Genomic DNA, 8,012 nt, shown 5'->3' with positions numbered 1-8,012 from the left:
GAGGCACGAGCAGGGGTGGTGGGGGAGGAATATGCCCGGTCCCTTCCTGTGCTGGTGAGGTGCAGTGGGACAGTAGGGTTGCGGTGGAGGCGTGGGGAGAGGAGGCTAGAGGAGACCTTGAATGTCACATTGAGGACGGGTTTTGTGCTGCAGCAGCAGAGGACTGTCAGGAGCACAGAGGGAAGATTTCCTCGGTGGTGTTGTGGAGGCAGAGACAGGAACCATAATACTAATTAGGCGTTCATTGCTAATACGCTCATAGGAGTGGTGGCCAAGAGTAGGATGTGAGAGATGTGGAAAGTCAGTATGAAAGCACAGCTGAGTTACTCAAAGACAAATTTCCAAGTGGGTAATGAGAAAAGGAGAAACTCTCTGACACAAAAATAGAACAAGGTGAAGGAATTTGGTGGGGGCAGGTGGTTAAGAAGGTGCCTATTTTGAGATAACAAACTTGCTTCTGGATGTAATGAGTTTTGATGTGCTGTTAGAATGTGACGTGTAGATGTCCACATATAAAATTGCCAAGTGCAGATATCTGAATTCTGATGATGTGAAGCCCTGGAGTGCCAACGTGAACCGTGAAACCAAGAGCTTCTGAAAAATTCAGGCCCCAAACGCTTTGAGATGTCAAACCTCAACCCGTCACTAAATTATTCACATTTGATTTTGTTCTCATAATGAACAGAGCAAAGAATCCGTTTTTTTCTCACAGATTTTTTTTTGAAGTTGGCAAAAATAATGTATTTTAAAGAAGTCATCAATGATCACTGAACTTACTTGGTAGATTCTTTTTTTCTTTTTGGTGAGGAATGACTCACATACTAGAAAGTATAAAATCCAATGGCAAATATACACATGAGTCCCCCTATACGTACCACTCCCATCAGGAAATGGAACGCTTCCAGCACTCCAAAAAGTGCCTCATAAGTTAAGGTCTCTCCAAGCTGCTACCTTCCAGAATGACTACCACTTTGAACAATATCCACTTAAGTTATTTTTATGCCTACAGCTCTGTATGAATTGAATCATACAATGATATATCACATACTATATATGATCTTGTATCTGTGATAATATATATCTTTCTTTGGTTAAGATGCATTTTTCTAGTATAGTTCATGGAAACAAATCTGGAGACGTGGATGTAATTTACACTTATTGAGGAACCATGCCACCCTAGTACACCAGGCCATCGGCCGCACATAGGGACTTTGTCTGCATTGGTGTACACACACACACACACACACCACACAGACAGGCTGAAGCACACACACACACACACACACACACACACACCCCACACAGACATAGGCTGAAGGCCCCTAGATGAGGTCATGGCAGACTCAGGCACTGGTTATGGCCCAGGTTTTACCCTCTTTTCTCAAGAGTGGGGGGAAGACTCTTACAACTCTCATGTGATCGTCTTAGGTCAAATGAATATTTTTATTTTACCCCCACTCTTGGTGTAGGGACAGGAAAGTTGTTTAGCCTTTGCAAACTGATTTTTTATCTAAGTGCTGAAAAGTTAGTTTGCTCTTATAATAGCATAAATAAACACTCTTGGAGCGAGAGCTCAGTTTTATTCTTCCCTCTTCAGCAAAGCATTATAAACAAAATCACCTCCATTCTAAACACAGAAACCTAGAATTACAGGAAGGACATCTCATTTATTTAATAGTGGTAAGGAAAATAGTTTATGGAACAAGGACCAAGGACCTTAGATAAGGGGACTAGAGCCACAGCTTCCTGCAGCTGTGCAATGAGTTACAGGCAGGGAGGGAGAGGTGGAGGCCTTGCTATTATGTGCACAGAAACACCTTTCAGTAATCCAGGAGCTCAGGGCTGCCCAGCATGCTTTGTATTAGAGGCTGGGGACAGCATATTTCTTTGTATCCTTAGAGTTTCTGTTGCCTTCTGAAACTGATACAACACAAATTGTTTGTGTGTGCGTGTATGTATGAAAGAGGAAGCACTTTAGTTCAAATGAGCACTTAATATTCGTAATTTGATCTAATTTTAATAAATTATATATGGGAAATACTGAATAGGCCACAAAATATTTTATTATTACTATTTTTTAAAATAAAATGTTTTTCTCCATTTCTTCTGTCCCACCTTCAATTTTTTGTTGCTTTTTTTTTCTTATGAGCAAGAATTATATCTGCTCAGATTCTCAAAAATTAATCTGCTTTAAAATGTTGAGAACATCAGGTCTCCTGTCAGTAAGCAGACAGGAGAAGTTAGGGAGAAGAGCATTGTTTGGAAAAGAAAACTTAGTCATCCTGTCACCTGAATGCATATTTGTGTACTGCTTAGATATTGCTGCTCCAAGTGATTCTGAACAGCTCTTCAAAGGGTGCATTGGTATGTGACATTTCAGAGGGAGATGAAGCTTCAGTCCACAAAAGGACATATATTAATTGGGGATTTTACTTTATTTTGGCACAGAGTTTTTAAAAAAAAAATCACCTGGATGGATTTTAAGATATAGACAACGTTTCAGATCTGGTTTTGGAAGCCTGATTGAGAAAGTTCTTTCTCCCCAGCATTTAGGACAGCATGTTCTCTCTAAAGAAAGCTGTCTATTTTTCTTTTCTTTGATGGACCTTCAGTTTAGAACAGACACAAAGCTGGGAACACAACCCAAGGCAGAAAAAATTCACTCCTATGTACTGTTGGTCAGGTTGACTGTAGGACACAAAGGTTATGGATCGGTGGTGGAGCCTTGTCCCTGCGTGAGCATGTTTTCTGGACTTTGGCTGGAGCTGAATTACTGACTTCTGAAAGGAGGGATGGGTCTGGGTTTCTAGCGGGAACAGCCAATGGGAAGGAAGTAATATTCATTAAGAGTGTCTCAGGCAGGCCACACCGGTAAGGCATGCTGTTAACACACCCTCCTGCACACTGTTCGCCTGTGTTTGAAACCCTTCCAGGATACTGGGGTTACGTTTTTATTCCAACCAGGAAGAATACATGATTGGATTCTTCTTTTTATCCCTTCCTTCCTTCCTTCCTCGCTTCCCTCCCTCCCTCCCTCCCTCACCCATCTCCCCCTCCCCCTGCTGCCCTCCTCTGGAGCTCTTCTTTCCAGCAGGAGCTTGAGAATAAGATTATTATCCAATCAACTCAACAGCAGCCCATGTCAGTGTCCACATGTGCATCTGAGACGAGAAGAGATTCATTTGTGACCTGGAAACTGAAGTCTGCTTAGGTCTGTAAATATGAATAAAGCCCATTCTCCTTAATGATGAAGGTAATCTCCAGTAATTTAATTGTCTTTCTTAACTAGTGGGGATAACCCATTTCTCTCCACCCCCCCCTCCTCTCACACAAAAACTATGCTTCTCATAGAGTGATCTTTACAAACACAGGGGAAATATGTCTTTTGGTTAATTGCATTTGAAAGAGCTTCCCCCCCCCCTTTTTTTCTTTTTTGTATGAGAGACTCTTCTTTCTCCACCACAAATTATGTGTTTTTCTAATACATATTGTGGTGAGCTGCTTGGGCTCTTATGGGCTAACTGTGGAAGTGGTTGGTGTGTGTGGGATGTACTCCTGGCTTGGGTTAGCTTTGGTGAAAGTTGCTGCTTTGGTTGCTGCTACAGATGAAAGGCAGTTTCTTTCTGTTGCCGTTGTTTGTGGAACTTTGGTGGACCTGGAGTGGATTGTGAGACCCCCCTGCCAGCCCATCCCCTGTGAGCACAGAGCCGTTGTCTCTTTCCATGTGTCATGTGCATTTTCCAAAACATTCAGCCGTGCCTCTAAGAAAGAAGTACAGCTTCTTAAGATGGCCTAGGAATGGAGCTGTTTTCTTTTCAATATGGTTTTGGAAAGAAATTATAGATGGAAGGTAGAAATCAAGTTGTACAGAAGGACTTAAGTGTAAGCCAGGAATGCAAAGATTAGACTCACTGGTTTAGTTAGGGCAAATAACTTCACTTTGAATTATTTTCTTCTTTTGAGCGAAAAAAAAAGTAGATCTGTGTTGAAAGCAGTGTCTGAGGAGACCAGCTTATAACACACAGCAATTGCAGAGACAAGTTAGGTGACACCAAGAACAAGTGTGTCTAGGCAGTCCCTTTAAAAATACCCCAACCGAGGTTATGAAACCACACAGCTTCTTTGAGGAATAACGCATCCAGGGCTAAAGCAGCCTAATTTTATTCAAGGATTTGAAGAGTAAAAAGGGATTTGGTTCTTTAAAAAAGGGAAAAAAGAACAGCCGAGTGAGGATTATTGATCAGTGAGGGATTAAACATTTGCTGGAATACAAAGCATCAGGAATTATCAACATGGACATCACAGTGGCCGGCCATTCAGCACTTGGAAATGCAAACAGCCCAGTTTCCCACTGATCCAATGGCAGCAGCCTGGAGCTCTTGATTCCCTGTGTGTCCACCTTTGTACTCCCTGCCCCTGGACAGGGATGAGGAGATGGGTTAGGGGTGAAAGGAAACTAATCTTGCTCTTTTAACTTCTGTCTGTCTGTCCCTCTTGAGCAGGCCAAGCAGAGACCAGAGAGGGAAAGCACTGGGGAGCCTAGGAGAGGTCCTGAGGTCCAGAGAGGATCAGGAGATCTATCGGGAAACCTCAACTACCACTTCCTCCTGTTGCCAGGGCTGTGGTCCTGTCTGCTTGCCGGCCCGCACCTGCCTCTGTGGTTCACAAGGAAAAGGCATTTGGCACTTGTACAGCCGGCCCAAGGGAGTAGTGCTGGGGCCATCCCTCCCTTTCTGGTTTTGTCTTTTTCTTCCCCTGTCAGGTGCCACTGGCTTTGAACCATGTAATTGCATCAATAAGCCATCTCTGGGATGAGCGGTGTGTGTGTGTGTATGTGTGTGTGTGTGTGTGTGTGTCTGTGTGTGTGTCTGTTTGTGTGTGTGTCTGTGTGTGTGTCTGTGTGTGTGTGTGTGTGTGTGTGTGTGTGTCTGTGTGTGTGTTCTACTGGCAGCCTGGCTCTGCCACCCTGCCTCCTGGAAGGGTTTGCAGGACTGAGGACATTGGTTTGGATCCTGAGGCTGATTTTTATCACCTCTGCATAAGGCTTAGCCTGTGAGGAGGGAAAGTGAGAGGGAGGGAAGAGGAAGTCTGACTTTGCACTTTCAAGAGCATGTGTGATTTTCCAGGATGTACATAATATACATTGAAGCATCTGTGTTGTGGGCTCCCAGGGATTTGCCTGTTCTCAGTGCCGATTCTTTGTGCACCCTGCATACATCCTACCTTTTGGAGACTGGGGGAGGCAGTGGAGGATGTTGTATAAGAGGACCAGTGTCCTGACCCACGTGCTGACTGGGTTAAAACAGGTGCACAGATACTTCAAGCTCCAGCCCACATCTCTACCTACCCCTGGGCAGGAAGAGCCTAGGGTCACCGTCTGCCTCTTGGAGACTCAGTTTCCCCATCCACTGGGAAGTTTTTGATAAAGGCCTTTATTTTGGGTGCCACATTCTCATGCTGAGTCTCCTATTGCCTTCTGTTGTCAACTTGAGGAGCCTTTGAAACTTTGGGGGAGACGTTCCCATCTTTTTCTTCCTTCTTCTTTTCCATACATTGGACTGTGTTGCTATTTTCAGGCCACAAGTGATGAGACTGAAATGTAAGTGTCTTGATGTGCCAGGTGGGGACATCAGGCCACCTGGCTCAAAACCTGGAATTCTAGGACATGTTAACTGTCTGAACCACAGAGGTAGAGAGAGCACACACAGGGCCACACTCACTGACCCGTGAATGTCACAGATGTGGCCGGGCCAGGCCTTGAGACCATGTCAACCCTGGTCCAGAGGAGAAAGGACACACTTCACCCACAGCTCTTTTTAGGGAGCTGGGATTGAGTTCCATCTGTAGAATCGCAAAGTGTTTCTGGGTTTGGAGCCACTCTTTCTCAGACGTCAAGTAAACACACACAAGGTTGCAATGAGGGTTATGCAAGCCTGTATGCTGGGGTTTGACTCAGGACAAGCCCTAAAATGAGCACATTTTGCTCATTTTTGCTGTTCAAAATTTTGGTGATCCTAGGGTTTAAACTCAGAGCCTTGCACTTGTTATACGGATGCTTTACCACTTGAACCTTGCCTCTAGGTTCCTTTGCTTTCTGCCAATGTTGTATGACTGTGTCTGAATCCACCTCCTCTAGGTTCACTGGTGATGTTGGACTCCCGGGCCCATGTCACCGCACTGTTTTTCTCCCCCAGAAACAGTGTCTTGTGGACCTTTCTGCCCGGTCTGTCCTAGAACCTTGATCCTTCTAATGTCAGCCTGCTAAGTAGCTGAGATGATAGGTGCCAGCCACCAGCATGTAGCTGAGGATGTATTGTCCCACTGTTATCCTACTGAGCCCAAACCTTAGATGCACCCAGTGATTGTGTTGGCGAATTGACATCATCGGATGAGCAGCATATATGGCTTATTTATTGACAGTCGAGGTCCAAGCCCTGACTAGGCCCAAAGCCTTAGCCTCACTCTTGGTCCATGGAGATGGAAGACTATCCAGGCAGATGTGTCTCAAAACAGCAATGCTGCTGAGTTTGGTGTGTGTGGTTGTTTGGGGTGTGTGTGGTTGGGGTATGTGTGGTTGTTTGGGGTGTGTGTAGTTGTTTGGGAAGTGTGTGGTTTGGGATGTGTGTGGTTGTTTGTGGTGTGTGTGGTTGTTTGGGATGTGTGTAGTTGTTTGGGATGTGTGTGGTTGTTTGGGATGTTTATGATTGTTTGGGGTGTGTGTGTGTGGTTGTTTGGTGTGTGTGTGTGGTTGTTTGCGGGAGTGTGGTTTGGTTTCCTGCTCATCAGCCTTGGTGGGTGCCATCTTCTCCCCTCCCCATAGGATGCTCTCTGCTCACAGTGGTGTGACCTGTACCCCTCTCTATTCTCAGTGTTTAACCTGTACCTCCTCTCTGCTCTTGGTATGACTCTATCCCCTCTCTGCTCTTGGTAGTGTGACTTGTATCCCTTCTCTGTTTTTGGTGTGACCTGTACCCCCTCTCTGCTCTTGGTGTGACCTGTACCCCAGGGCTAATTTAGGCCATTGGGATTTAGAATGCAGTTGGAGATGGGAAGGAGAGGGGACTGGAGAGGGAGGCTGGGAGAAGAGATCTGGTCCCACACCTGCTCGCTGCTCCTCAGGACACCTCTGTGCACTCCACAGGGCCACTGTGAAGCCTGATGGGGAGGAGCTCTATTCTGGCTGTCCAGGGCCCCGCGGAAGGAAAAGCAAGGGAGGAACGCGCTTGAAAATAACATCGTGACTGTTCTTGGGGTAGAGTTCTGCTTTTGCCAGCTTCATTTTTAATGAAAGGATGGAAATGTCCAGAGGCAGGGTGGTGACTAATGGAGTTGCATTGTCCTCTTCTTATTGGAGTTTCAACAGCAGGGCATCCAAGCTCACTCTCTGAGACTGCATTCACGCCAATGTGCAATATGAAATGGAGTTCCTTCCGCATTCACCTCTCTCTAGTCCTGGGCCTGGAGCAGCAACTTAGTCTTCACCTGGTCTGATTTGATGGGATGATTCTCCAGCGCTCACTCCTTTTCTTATGTTGACAGTGGTAGTGGTGGGGGGGGAACACAAATTTACATGACAAAGGACATAGTTCACCTTTTTCACCTGGGAAGTACTTGTGTTTGTTTTCTGGGTAGATAAACTACATTTAAATGGCATGATGGATTAAATAAAGTGTTATTTTTATTTCCTTACCATTGTTAAGGACTAAGTACTTCTGGGTTTTCTTTTTCTTTTTTCTTTTTTACTATCTGGCAGCAAAAATGCCAGCTCAAGTAGAAGTGTGGTTCAAGTGGTAAAATGCCAGCTTTGGAAGAAAACGCTAAGGAAGAGCATGAGGCCACCAGATTGAAGTCTAGGCTTCCAGTCCCAGAGGCAGGCTGTGAGTCACAGCCCATTGGGGTCACACAGCCCAGCACTGCGTAACAGACAGTGAAAGGGTCAGGACATGACTGCCATCATTTTGTTTTTCTTTGCATGCTAGGCTTTGAAGTCAGGGCCATGCCCTTACTAGACA

General features: G+C 45.3%; 1 long non-coding RNA gene across 1 annotated transcript; it reads left to right on the top strand.

Moving 5' to 3' along the window:
* The first annotated feature begins 2,926 nt into the window (after window positions 1-2,926).
* Window positions 2,927-7,653, top strand: LOC138835369 (uncharacterized). Its single transcript, XR_011374569.1, has 3 exons — window positions 2,927-3,211; window positions 3,606-3,695; window positions 4,503-7,653. It is a non-coding gene; the product is annotated as an uncharacterized lncRNA (long non-coding RNA).
* The last annotated feature ends 359 nt before the right edge of the window (window positions 7,654-8,012 follow it).

Source organism: Dipodomys merriami, unplaced genomic scaffold (assembly GCF_024711535.1).
Source record: "Dipodomys merriami isolate MVZ:Mamm:240054 unplaced genomic scaffold, mDipMer1.0.p SCAF_2339, whole genome shotgun sequence".
NCBI lineage: Eukaryota > Metazoa > Chordata > Mammalia > Rodentia > Heteromyidae > Dipodomys > Dipodomys merriami.
This window is presented reverse-complemented; position numbering and strand designations above follow the sequence as displayed.